At 46.8% G+C, this 14,363-nt stretch overlaps 1 long non-coding RNA gene across 1 annotated transcript in view; it reads right to left on the reverse strand.

Annotated features, from left to right (window-relative positions):
• Nucleotides 1–346: 346 nt before the first annotated feature.
• Nucleotides 347–14,363, reverse strand: part of LOC134928777 (uncharacterized) — a 329,018-nt gene continuing 315,001 nt past the window's right edge. The window contains exon 2 of the long non-coding RNA XR_010178000.1: nucleotides 347–883. This is a non-coding gene — a long non-coding RNA (uncharacterized LOC134928777). The remainder of the gene's footprint in view (nucleotides 884–14,363) is intronic.

Consider the following 14,363-nt stretch of genomic DNA (forward strand, 5'->3'; position numbering starts at 1 on the left):
AATACGGCACAATGCTGGTTAAACTGTCTAGGTCAACCCTTACTCAGTATGTATGCAAAGCTCTCTACAAAAAACATTGGTCAACTGCACACCTAACCAGGAATGTGCACACCCCTGGATCAAGATTCTTATATACTGTATACAGCAACTAATGCAGAACTGGACGCGGTGTACGTAAAAAGTCCAGATGTACAGTACATTGCATTTGAATAATATGCATTTTATCTAGCTTGCAAAACTGCTGTTCTCTTAAGATGCCTTTGACACTTCAAAGCGCATGTATTGTATTGTAATCTTGTTTACATTTTTTAATTCAATAAATAAATAAATAAATAAATAAATACAATTTTAAGGGTAACATCTATTTTTATTTTTTTTCAGGTACACTACTGGACCCAGGAACTCCTGGCACGACTAAACTGGGCATGCTAGTACTTGTAGAACTGTAGAAGTGCCAACACTTCCATGCCTACATTTTTAGCTTACCCATGCCTGCTTGAGCATGATGTCACTTGTAGAACTACAAGTGCCAGGTCCTCTTCTTGCATGCTGCCTGGCAATCCATTGGTCTCGATTTAGAATGAAGAACCATTATGTAGCTGTGTAGACTTGCTCAGTTAGGAGCTGCAACTAGTACACTTCTATCTACTACAATGCAACTTTCCCACACTCTGACATCTTGTTATCCACTGGAATAAAATAGTATGACTCAAATGGCTCCATTCGGAGTCCTCGCCGCACTGCTGAAAGAATCTAGTCATCTGTGGCATCAACCAAACTCTCGGCCAAGCAGAAGCCACTTCCCACATCAGCCGCTTTGATTGACTGTTGTTGAGCAAGAGGCCCGGACTCCCTGCTTTCATCACACATCAAGACTGAATATCTGTTGAGGGTAGGGGGAAAAAATGATTAGTGCTTCTCCGGCCCATTCATGCGAATGGCCTATTCATTTCAACTACTCATTTATTTCAATGGGGTACTACTTGTACATTGGAATGAATGGACCATTGACATTCATTGGAAAAATTCGGCACAATGCTGGTTAAACTGTCTAGATCAACCCTTACTCAATATGTATGCAAAGCTCTCTCCTATAGAGATCAAAAGGCTTTTTGAAGTGCAGTGCACATGCACACAGGCACAAATATGAATGAATACGGGTGTACACACAGAAAAGAATACAAGTTTTCAAGGTGAGTATTAAGTTTTTGTTACTGCCACCGTAAGGTTTAGTGGATTGGATTAAATAGTAAATACACTTTGGCCTCACACCTCATCGTCATCTCTCTCTCATCGCTAACCGGATGATAGATAGACAGTGTCTAGGTAGACAGTCAATGGGTCAACTTCATGTGGTCGACTTGCATTAGGTCGACAGTTACAATAGGTACAAAGGGTCAACAGATGAAAGGTCGACAGTGCTTAAGGTCAACAGATACAAAGGGTCGACAGGTTCAAAAGATCGACATGACAGTTGTTGACACACAGATGGTCGACAAATATTTTTTGAGTAAAGATGGTCGCTGAGTGGAATGTGTCGAGAAGAGGGCTTAGACAACAAGAGGAAAGAGGGCCCTGCTCTGAAGAGCTAACAATCTAGTGGGGAGGGGCGACAGACAGATGACATGAGGTGCAAGCAGAGCCGGCCCTAACCAATATGATGGCCTAGGCAAGATTTTGGCTGGTGCCCCCTAGCACCACCGCTGACCTTGTACCCCCTATATTTTAAATAGGAAAAGTTTGCACATTTGGCGCACAGCCCAAAAAGGGGTGTGTTTTTGCTGGCAAGAGGCATGGCCACACAATAACCCCAATTCCAATTACGCCACACAGTACTGCAACTTTATTCACACATGATCATGCGATAGTGTCCATAATTCATATTACATCCCACAGTAGTATCACTTTACCTTATAAACGTTACTCCTCACAGTAGAGCCCCTTATTCACATTACATCACACTGAATTGCTCCTTATTCACATTACACCACACCCTATTGCTTTTTATTCACATTAGACGACACAGTAGTGCCCTTTCTATACGCAACGCCACATAGTAGAGCACCTTATACACATAATGCCACACGTTAGTAATGCATTTACACACATTCCACACAGTAATGCCCCTTACACATATGACATACATTATTAATATCCTTATAAACATAATGCGCCTTACACATTATGCCAACCTTTATTAATGCCCTTTTACACATAATGTCCCTTACACATATGCCGCACATTATTAATGCCCTTATACACATAATGACACACATAGTGCCCCCTACACATTTGCTGCACATTATTAGTGCCCCTATACACATAATGACACACATACAGTAGTACCCTGTTACACATATGCCGCACATTATTAATGCCCTTATACACATAATGACACACATAGTGCCCCTTACACACATGTTGTACATTATTAATGCATTTTTACATGACACACATAGTGCTCCTTACACATATTCCGAACACTACTGCACAACCAACCCACTCACATGCACACAGCACTCACACTGCCACTAACACTGTGACCTCTGCCTCTTCTTGGATACAGATGTGTCCTCATAAATATTGCATCAATGCTAACGTCGGGCACCTTTTTTTAATGAAAATGCATCTTATTAGCATTGCTATGTGGCTAGGATGCACAAGCAACTTCTGTTGATTAAAATGATATGCAGCATGCCTATATTCTGTGTGAGACTGTGGCTGTATCTGCATATGAAATGCTACATACAGAATATAGGCATGCCGCATATCATTTTAATCAGCAGAAGCTGCTGATGCCCCTAGGCATATCAAATGCCCTAGGCAAGTGCCTAGTTTGCCTATGCCTATGGCTGGCTCTGGGTGCAAGCAAGCAGGAGGAAGCCTGATGGCGGTATGCAAGCAAAGCAGATGTTCAAGGCATGGGACAGGGGGATGGAGGAGCAGCCTAAGGACTAGGTTATGATTTGGAGGGGTACGCTTTGATAAATAGGTGGGTTTTCAGTGCCCGTTTCAAGCTTTGCAAGGTTGGGGAGAGTCAGTTCCACTGAAGGAGTGCAGCACGGGCAAAATCCTGAACTCGTGCATGGGAAGCAGTGAACAAGGCAGAGGAGAGGCGACGATCATCAGCCGACCGCAGTGGGCGGGAGGGAGTATGAAGGGAGAGGAGGTTGGAGATGTAGGGAGCAGTGGAATTAGAGATGGCCTTGTATGTGAGGGTGAGGAGTTTGAAGAGGATTTTGTAGGGGAATGGGAGCCAGTGTAGATTATGTCGAAGGGGAGTGGCAGAAGTGGAGCGGCGGGAAAGGAAGACGAGCCTAGCTGCGGAGTTGAGGACAGATTGGAGGGGAGCGAGGTGGGAGCAAGTGAGGACAGTGAGGAGAACATTGCAGTAGTCGAGACGTGAGATGACCAGTGAGTGGATGATAAGTTTAGTTGCACTCTGGGAGAGAAATGGCCTGATGCGAGCAATGTTGCATAGCTGGAACCGACAAGATTGTGCCAGAGCTTGGATGTAGGGTGCAAAGGAGAGGGGGGAGTCAAGAGTAACGCCCAGGCAGCGGAGTTGGGGAACGGGGGAGATGATAGTGTTGTCAACAGTGATAGAGATATTTGTAGGGGGTGTTGCTCTGGCTGGGGGAAAGATAATGAGTTTAGTTTTGTCCATGTTGAGCTTCAGAGAGCGCTCAGACATCCAGGAGGAGATGGCAGAGAGGCAGCTGGATACCTGAGAGAGGACAGAGGGGGACAGATCAGGAGAGGAGAGGTAGAGTTGTGTGTCATCAGCATAGAGGTGGTATTGAAGGCCAAAGGAGTTAATGAGAGCACCCAGGGAAGAGGTGTACATGGAGAACAGAAGGGGGCCAAGGACAGAACCCTGAGGGACACCAACAGGAAAAATGGAAGGGTGTGAGGTGGTTCCGGAGGCAGACACAGAGAAGTAGCGGTTAGTGAGGTATGCGGTAAACCAGTCAAGGACAATGCTAGAGAGGCCAATGTTTTGGAGTGTGTGGAGGAGGAGTGGGTGATCCACGGTGTCAAAGGCAGAAGAGAGGTCCAAAAGGATGAGCAAGGAGAAGTGGCCCTTGGATTTGGCCGAAAGCAGGTTATTGGTGACTTTCACCAGGGCAGTGTCGGTGGAGTGGAGTGGGCGAAAGCCAGATTGTAGTGGATCAAGGATGGAGTGGTCAGAAAGGTAGCTTGTGAGACGGCTGTAGACCAGTCGTTCAAGTAGTTTGGAGGCGAAAGGGAGAAGAGAGATGGGGCGGTAGCTAGTGAGTGATGAAGGGTGGAGGTTGTTTTTTTTGAGAATAGGGGACACCAGAGCATGTTTGAATGGTGAGGAAAAGATGCCAGTAGAGAGCGATAGGTTAAAGAGGTGAGCAAGGTGGGAGCAGGCAGTAGGGGGAGGGAGCGGAGAAGACGGGAGGGGGTCCAAGGGGCAGGTTGAGGGGGGAGAGGATAAGATGAAGGAGTGGACTTCCTTGTCCGAGGTGGGACGGAAGCAGGACAGGGTGGAATAGTTGAAGGGGAGGGATGGCGGGGGCAAGGGGGCAGCAGAGGAGATGTAATTTTGAATATCCTCAATTTTGGAGATGAAGAAGGAGGCAAAGTCAGTGGCAGCGAGGGAGGAGGGGAGGGATGGAGGAGGTGGGCGAAGGAGAGTGTTGAAAGTTTCAAAGAGTTTGCGTGGACTGGAGGACTGAGAAGAGATGAGTGCTTGGAAAAAGGATTGCTTGGTGAGAGAAAGAGCAGAGCTATAGGAGGAGAGGATGAACTTGAAATGGAGGAAGTCCGCCAGAGAGTGGGATCTCCTCCAGGAGCGTTCTCCAGAGCGTGAACATTTTTGTAGGAATCATGTAAGTTTGGTGTGCCAGGGTTGGGGTTTGGAGCGGCGGAGGGGGACAGAGGAGAGGGGAGCCACAGAGTCGAGGGCAGCGGTAAGGGAAGAGTTATAGAAGGAGGCTGCCTGGTTGGGACAAGTCATAGTGGAAAGAGGAGAGAGGAAGGTCTCGAGGGAGGACAGGATAGCGGGGTTGAGAGACCCGAGATTGCGTCTGGTGATGGTGGGTCTGGGCGTGGAGAGGAGGGGGGAAGATGAGAGGGTGAAAGAAAGCAGATGGTGGTCAGAGAGAGGGAAGGAAGAGTTAGAGAAATCAGAGATATCACATCGGTGGGTGAAGACAAGGTCGAGGGAGTGGCCGAGATTGTGAGTAGGGGTGGAGGACCATTGAGAAATTCCAAAGGAGGTGGAAAGGGCAAGAAGGTTAGAGGAAGCTGCATTAGTGATGTCGATAGGGATGTTAAAGTCACCGAGGATGACAGAGGGGAGGTCGGAAGAGAGAAAGTGGGGAAGCCAGGCAGCAAAGTTGTCAAGGAAAGGTGAACAGGGGCCAGGGAGGCGGTAGATCACTGCCACATGGAGGTGAATGGGGTAGAAGAGGCGGATAATGTGGACCTCAAAGGTGGAGAAGGTGAGGGAGGGCGCAGGTGGGACGACATGAAAGGTGCAGTTTGGGGAGAGTAGGATGCCCATGCCTCCCCCCTGGTGGCCATCAGGTCTGACCGTGTGGGTGAAGGAGAGGCCTCCATAGGAGAGGGCAGCAGGGGAGGTGGTGTCAGAGGAGGAGAGCCAGGTTTCAGTGATGGCGAGAAGGTTAAAATAGTGGGAGATGAAGAGGTCATGGATAGTTGGCAACTTGTTGCAAATTGACCTAGCATTCCAGAGTGCACAGGAGAAGGGAAGGGAGGGGACAGGGGAGATGGGGATCAGGTTGGCTGGGTTCTGAATGCGTGTGGGTAGTATGGAAATTTGGGTGGGGGGTGACCTAGCAGTGAGGATTGGTATGGGACAGGATCGAGGAGCCATAATTCCAGTACAGTAGTGTTGTTCAGAGGAATAATATAGAATGGAGTGGGTGTAATATAGAAAGAACAATGAGAAGGGGGATGTAGTAAAAGCAGAGACAGTGAAACCGGTTTGTTGGTAAATAATGGAAGGAACGGAAATGCTGAGAATGTTACACAGTGGTTGTAGAGAGTATAAATGAGGAGCAGAAAGCAATGTGTGAGATCAGTATGGCTGTTACTTAATCAGACAGGGAGGTCAGTGTCCAGGCTGTGCTGGCTGCAGGCGTTGGTGGTACTGGATTAGGTTACTCTCTGTAGGCTGTTGATTGCAGGTGTGGAAGGTAGTCTGCTGTCCTTCTGTTTCTCTCCTGGTCATGCTTTACAGCTAAGATGCTATGCAGCCAGTGGCTTGCAGCTAAATAAGCACTGATTAAATATAAATGCACACATTGATAAAGACCTCATTGCTAACAGCACCCACCCTCTGAGACCCCACCCACAACAAAAGGTAAGCTACAGGTGTGAAAAATAGCAGTACATCCCCCACTAGTACACAGTGAATTCCTACTATAGTAGTGGCTAGGAATAACTAACTATAAACAAAGTAGTAGTTTACCTATCCCAATTCAAAAAAGCGATTTAACAAGGATGTTGCATCTTCTGTCGTCTCAGCATCTGCATTTAAAGGCCTAAATAATAATAAACACAAAAGCAGACGTGTCCTGTATTTAATATTATTGCTCCTTCAAATCCCAAAGACGTGGCGGGTTTAAAAAGTGTGGCTAATAGTAAATTAACCCCTTTATGTTCTTTGATCTGCAGGAATGTATTGTGCTCCGTCAGCAGGGGGCGCTCATGCACTATGGAAAAGACTGCATTTTCATTAAGTAAGGAGCAATGATTGTACTTAAGCAAAAAGAAAACCGCTGATATGACTTATGGCAGATACATGTATTTCCCAATTTAATCAGTGTGTCCGGGGAATATTCTCTCAGCTCTCTGACCTGGGAAAGAATCACACAAAGAGAGATATATACTGTATTTACAATCCTTCCAAAATAACAGCAGTATATTTATTCCATGGGTATTGGCAATTATACTGTGGAACAATTGTGACACATCCCCTTCTACACTTCTGGATGTTAAAGTGAACGTATCACCCAGCTATGGGGGTCATTCCGAGTTGATCGCTAGCTGCCGTTGTTTGCAGCGCAGCGATCAGGCTAAAAATCGGCATTTCTGCACATGCGTATGCACCGCAATGTGCACGCGCGTTGTACGGGTGCAAAGGCCGTTGTGGTTGTGCACAGGTTCTAGCGAAGTTTTCAGTCGCACTGACGGCCACAAGAAGATTGACAGGAAGGGGGCGTTTCTGGGTGTCAACTGACCATTTTCAGGGAGGGTTTGCAAAAATGCAGGGATGTCTGAAAAAACGCAGGCGTGGCTGGGCGTTCGCTGGGTGGGTGTATGACGTCAAATCTGGACACGAATAGGCTGAAGTGATCGCAAGCGCTGAGTAGGTTCAGAGCTACTCAGGAGCAGATTCTTGCTTAATGGTACAATAGAATTTTAATTTTATGATTATTATTTTTTCTTAAATATTTTACCAAAAATCCACAGGAATCAATGATGCGTTCAGAGAATTCTCACTCCCTAGTGCTTCCATATTCTGCTGTTTGTTACTATTTTTTGTTTTACTTTGTTGTGATTTTTAACATTAACTTCTTAGTATACGGTAGGGCAGTGACATCTACTTGGGCCCAGTGGCAGATCTAGACTTAACTTTTAGGGGAGGCGGTTTAAAAATTGATGACCCCTCCCCCTAATCATAGCTCCTCCCACTTAGAAATGCCCCTCTCGTTCGCTTCTAAAATTTCCTATTGTTGCCAGTTATTGGAGAGAACCCTGCGCACTGGTGATACAGACTGGCGAATTGCCATTCCTGCATGCATCTGCACATTCGTAGATCACACATGCACAATCATGCAGCCTAGATTTGGGCTCACAGTCCACTTTCAGAGAGGAATAAAAAAAAAAAAAGTGAAATAAATTTACTTTAGCAGTTAAAAATGCTTTATATAAATAGTATACTCATTTCTTTTAATAGATCCTGTGATGGCATAAGTAATAGGACAACAATGGTACACATTATAGCACACAGTATGAGCTGAAATTCACATTATACCACACAGAATGAGACGAAATTCACATTATAGCACACTGAATGAGCCGAAATTCACATTGTAGCACACTGAATGAGCCGAAATTCACATTATAGCACACGGTATGAGCCAAAATTCACATTATAGCACACAGAATGAGCCGAAACTCACATTATAGCACACTGAATGAGCCGAAATTCACATTGTAGCACACTGAATGAGCCGAAATTCACATTATAGCACACTGAATGAGCCGAAATTCACATTGTTGCACACTGAATGAGACGAAATTCACATTATAGCACACGATATGAGCCGAAATTCACATTATAGCACACGGTATGAGCTAAAATTCACATTGTAGCACACAGAATGAGCCGAAACTCACATTATAGCACACTGAATGAGCCGAAATTCACATTATAGCACACTGAATGAGCCGAAATTCACATTGTAGCACACTGAATGAGCCGACATTCACATTGTAGCACACGGTATGAGCCGAAATTCACCTTGTAGCACACTGAATGAGCCGACATTCACATTATAGCACACTGAATGAGCTGAAATTCACATTGTAGCACACTGAATGAGCCGAAATTCACATTATAGCACACTGAATGAGCCGAAATTCACATTGTAGCACACGGTGTGAGCCGAAATTCACATTATAGCACACTGACTGAGCCGAAATTCACATTGTAGCACACTGAATGAGCCGAAATTCACATTATAGCACACTGACTGAGCCGAAATTCACATTGTAGCACACTGAATGAGCCGAAATTCACATTATAGCACACTGAATGAGCCGAAATTCACATCATGCCATGGAATGAGACAGCAGGGACATAGGGACAGGGAGAGTGATAAAGGGATAGGGAAAGTGACAGAGTGACAGGGAAAGTGACAGAGTGACAGATCTAGACAGCTCACCGACATACAACGAGGCAATTACAGATTTTAGCTCCTCTCTCCGTGCCCGCTCCTCCGCTGCTGTAAAAATGGCGCCAGGCTGCCCCTGAATGAATGGTTGGTTCTATATTGGAGTGGGAGAAGGGACCTTCTGACGTACCTAGGGGAGGAGACACGTCACCAGGGGGAGGAGCTGCGGCTGAACAAGGTACCCGAAAAGTACCCTCGCGGGCTCGCTTCGCTCGCCACGCTTCGGGCACGGTGGCTCGCTTCGCTCGCCACCTAATTACTAAAGGTAATAGTTGGTGGTGTGGATACTAGACCAACTGTACCGCTGGCATAGCTCCTCCCCCTTGTGGTGTGGCCCCTCCCCCTGACGGAAAAGGTCCCTTAGGCCACTTGGATCTAGCCTCTACCCTGAATGAATCCTTGGCATCCACAAATGCCTACTGCGCATGACAGTGTTTGTCATTGCGCAGAGGCATCATATCACTGAGGATCCGGAGGATCCGGAGCGGCTGAGACAGGGTGTCTATGCTCCCTTCGTGATCAGGACCTGGAAGGTCCTCTCCATAAAGGGAAAATAGACGCTACCGCTGGGACTGGGGAGGGGAGCCGGGCGCGGCGGAGAAGACAGTGAGTAACACACTGCTTGCTCCGGCCCCCTGCACTTACTATTCTCTCCCTCACTTAGACTCTCAGCGGCGGCGGGCACGGGCACGGCGGCTGTGTTAGTGCTGCCGCAGCCCGCAGGTGCTGGTCATCGTGGTAACCGGACCCGCCGCAATATGTGTAGGGGGGGCGTTCGCCCTTTTCGCCCCTGTCTGTATCCGCCACTGCTTGGGCCATACATCCAAGGCCCCGATTCCCTGTTCTGCCAACCCGATCAGCAGGTGGACCAGGCATCAGGACAATGGGGTGTTGACCCGATATTACCCTTATATATGGGCCTCATTAATAAGTTTCTGATTCCATGATGCCGCATGGCGGACATTGATGATCGACGTTCCGTTAAGGAATTGGCAAAAAATAGCATGTTAAAAATCGAAACCAATAATATTTTGGTCAGAATCACAAACCAATGATTTTCAACATGTTGTACTTTCCCTTTTCCCTGACCCAGGCTGAGAATTGTCCCAACTCTCCCCTGAAATATGAGCCCCATCACTCTTGTAAACTGTCTTCTGCATTCTTTAAATGTAAACATTTTGCAGTTTTTCTCATAGTTTATAAAACCAGTGCACTCTCTTTTGCAAAATAAATAAATAATTATATATACACACTGTGGTCGAAGTGAAAATTTTAAAGTGGGGGTATGGAAAAGTGAAGGTTGCAATTATGCACTCAAAAAGGGTGTGTCCATAGTGTACCACGCCATATGCACATTATGCACCACAATAGTAGGACCCCTTATACTATCTAGTACTGGTGCCCCTTACACATTATCCCACACGGAATGAGCCAAAATTCACATTACGCCACATGGAATAAGCCAAAAATTCACTATATGCCACACGGAATGAGACAAAATTCACTATATGCCACCCAGTATGAGCCAAAATTCACATTTTCCCACACAATATGGGCCCTCATTCCGAGTTGATCGGTCGGTATTTTTCATCGCATCGCAATGAAAATCCGCTTAGTACGCATGCGCAATATTCGCACTGCGACTGCGCCAAGTAATTTAACAATGAAGATAGTATTTTTACTCACGGCTTTTTCATCGCTCCGGCGATCGTAATGTGATTGACAGGAAATGGGTGTTACTGGGCGGAAACACGGCATTTTATGGGCGTGTGGATGAAAACGCTACCGTTTCCGGAAAAAACGCAGGAGTGGCTGGAGAAACGGGGGAGTGTCTGAGCGAACGCTGGGTGTGTTTGTGACGTCAAGCCAGGAACGACAAGCACTGAGTGTGTAACTCTGCTAAATTCGCCTTGCGACCGATCAACTCGGAATGAGGGCCATGATTCACAATTCAGGGACAGGGAGAGAGAGTGACAGCAGTGACAGGGAGAGTGACAACAGGGAGAGAGAGTGACAGCAGTGACAGGGAGAGTGACAGCCGGGACAGAGAGAGTGACAGCCTGGACAGAGAGAGTGACAGCAGTGACAGGGAGAGTGACAGCAGGGACAGAGAGTGACAACAGGGACAGGGAGAGATAGTGACAGCAGTGACATGGAGAGTGACAGCCGGGACAGAGAGAGTGACATCAGTGACTGGGAGAGTGACAAAAGTGACAGGGAGAGTGACAGGGAGAGTGACAGCAGGGACAGAGAGTGACAACAGGAACAGAGAGAGTGACAGCAGTGACAGAGAGTGACAGCAGAAACAGAGAGAGTGACAGCAGGGACAGAGAGTGACAACAGGAACAGAGAGAGTGACAGCAGTAACAGAGAGAGTGACAGCAGGGACAGGGAGAGTGAAAGCAGGGACAGAGAGAGTGACAGGGAGAGTGACAGCAGGGACAGAGAGAGTGACAGAGGGACATAGGTAAGCAGGGGAACATTACCTTCGGCGGCTCTGCAGAGGTGCAGTCGGCGGCGGTGAGGAGGAGGCTGTTGGCGGCGGCGGTGGGGAGGCCTTTGATGCGACAGCCATGAGGTCCCTCTGACCGCCACCATTTGAAATCCTCCCTGACCGATTGGCTGCAGGTTCCACAGCTCCGATTGGCAGCGCTGCATCGCTGCATTTCAGAGCTATCAGTGCCGGCAGTGGCTGCGTAGAGGGGGGGGGGAAATTCAGTGCTTGAAGTGCCATACCGGTCCGCTTTGAGCACTGTATATATATATATATATATATATATATATAGATATATATAGATATATATAGATATATATAGATATATATACTGTATATATACACTTAGATAATGCTTAACGTGCTGCATGTTTTCTATCAAAAGTGACAAATTCTCTTTAAATTCCATCATGGCTTCATCCACCTCCTTCGCGTGATGCTGCATTGGGTGCAGGGGGGTAAAGGACTGGGATTTGGGGAAAACCTACCTCTCATTGCTTAATGCCGGCCGGTAATGCTCAGTTGTATGAACATCTGAATTAGGCCCTTACGTTTTATGATCTCTCAGCAAGTACTAAGGTCACACGCAATGGCGAAACTCATGCAAATGGTCAATGTTTTTCAAATGTGCATGCGTCTAAGTCGCTCAAAGGTCGCACAGCGCGTGCGTCCCACGGTGTGAGCATACAAAGTCGCAGAACCAGCTGAGATGCGCGGTCTCAGAAATCCATTGGAAATGTATCGGGTGTTCCTGAGCGGTGATTGGGAGGTAGCTAATCAGACGCGCAGAGATGCACCCGCATCACATAACTGGCTGCATACTCAGACACTTAATCGCACTTTGGAGGCCAAGCTCTGACGGAGATTCTGCACTAGAATGGGGCGGGTGCAAGTTTTGCTGGTGCAACCAATGGTTGCATGTAAAGATGCATCAATAGGGATTGTTGCATCCAAAGTCACACGGGGTTGAGGCCGGTTGGGATCCTGGAGGTCAGCATACCGACCCTGGGATCCCGGCCGCCGGTAAGCCATACCCAACCCGTCGTGGACACTCCTGAGTGGGAATAGCCCCTGTTAGCTGATATTCCGGCTGGCGGCATTGTCAGCGGTCGGGATTCCAGCGTCGGTATCCCGACCGCCGGCTTATCAACTGCATCCCATCACACAGAGTGAGCGACCCAGTCCTTACACATTCAGGCAAAAGGTAAGGGCTTATACTAATATTAGCATAAAGTTACAGACGTGACTGCGTCAAAATCCAGAAACATGGACGTCGCTGCGCCTAATTAAGACTCAGCCTCTAAGTGCGTCCTGTACCGATCCTTTGTGAGCGGACTTCTCAGCAATTGCTTGAGAGAAGAACATGCTCTGTAAAAGGAAGAAACCGTTCCGGCGCTGTAATCTATGTTTGCATATCAGTCCGGTGATTATTCAACCTGTCTTCAGTTATAAATTGTGCAAATATAACATTCGGAATCTAAATGATCTGGTTATACCTAACCTAAGCCCCATAGGGAGAGAGAAATGTGTGAATCATATTTGAGCAACCTTCTTCCCTGTTCTTCAGGAAACATTGTTATCACATTATTAGCCTCAAAGGAAAGCAATTAATTAAAAGAAGACAGAGACATCGCTGGCACAGCGAGGCGACCCGGCATGAAGTTATGTAATAGAGCAGATACCCGGTGGCGGTTGAAGAACGGGCGACAAGTGGACAGACACTACCTTGTACTTTGTGTCACTTTCTCTTCTAAGAATTAATATTGCAACAGCCTGTGGTTTGTAACAGAACAACAATCTTTCAGAGCACCTTTCCATTGTGGTTTCAGCCTCTCTTCAATTACCCTTATCCTACAGCTCAGCAATTGATTTTCGCATGAGGCAAAAACGCGGGCGCATACATATAATTCCGACAGCAGTTTGCCGCCGTGGCCCGGCCCGATAACAAGTCTTGCAAGATGTGCGAGTATCTCTTCACAATTCATGTTCTTTCCTCATTTTGCATGAATATTCTAATAGTCTTTTATAAAGGCTTCAAGATGCAAAAATGTGCACCTGAGTGACACGCGCCTTGATTGATTGCAAGAGATCTATTGGATTAAACACTGCTACAGAGAATCACTTACGGAATCTCAAACTCGGTCCTCAAGACACTCTAAAGGGTCCTACACACTTGGCGATTTGGCCGATTTTGACGACCAACAACGATATTATCGTTGACCGATTTTTCATCACCGATTTTTTTACATACACACTAGATGATTTGTAAGGCCGATTTGGACGATATGACAATTAAATTACATCGATATTGTCCAAATTGGCTTGCATGAATAAATGATGATCGGCCAACGATGAACGACTGCGGGGTCGCGCATCGTTCATTGTTGATGCATCCACACGATATCAATGATTTATCATTCAGTTTTGAACAATATTTATTTATTTATTACCAGTTATTTATATAGCGCACACATATTCCGCAGCGCTTTACAGAGAATATTTGCCCATTCACATCAGTCCCTGCCCCAGTGGAGTTATACTCTATGGGGGTCATTCCGAGTTGATCGCTAGCTACCATTGTTCGCAGCGCAGCGATCAGGCTAAAAAACTGCATTTCTGCACATGCGTATGCACCGAAGTGCGCACTTGCGTCGCATGTGTACAAAGGCTTTTGTGGTTTTGCACAGGTTCTAGCGACGTTTTCTTTCGTACTGGCGGCCGCAAGAAGATTGACAGGAAAGGGGCGTTTCTGGGTGTCAACTGACCATTTTCAGGGAGTGCTTAGAAAAACGCAGGCGTGCCAGGGAAAACGCAGGCGTGGCTGGGCGAACGCTGAGCGGGTGTGTGACGTCAAAAGCCATCCCTCTGTCGTTAGAATCAACGCACACGAAGAGTAACTACAGGGCTGGTCT

Source organism: Pseudophryne corroboree, chromosome 5, assembly GCF_028390025.1.
Source record: "Pseudophryne corroboree isolate aPseCor3 chromosome 5, aPseCor3.hap2, whole genome shotgun sequence".
Lineage (NCBI taxonomy): Eukaryota > Metazoa > Chordata > Amphibia > Anura > Myobatrachidae > Pseudophryne > Pseudophryne corroboree.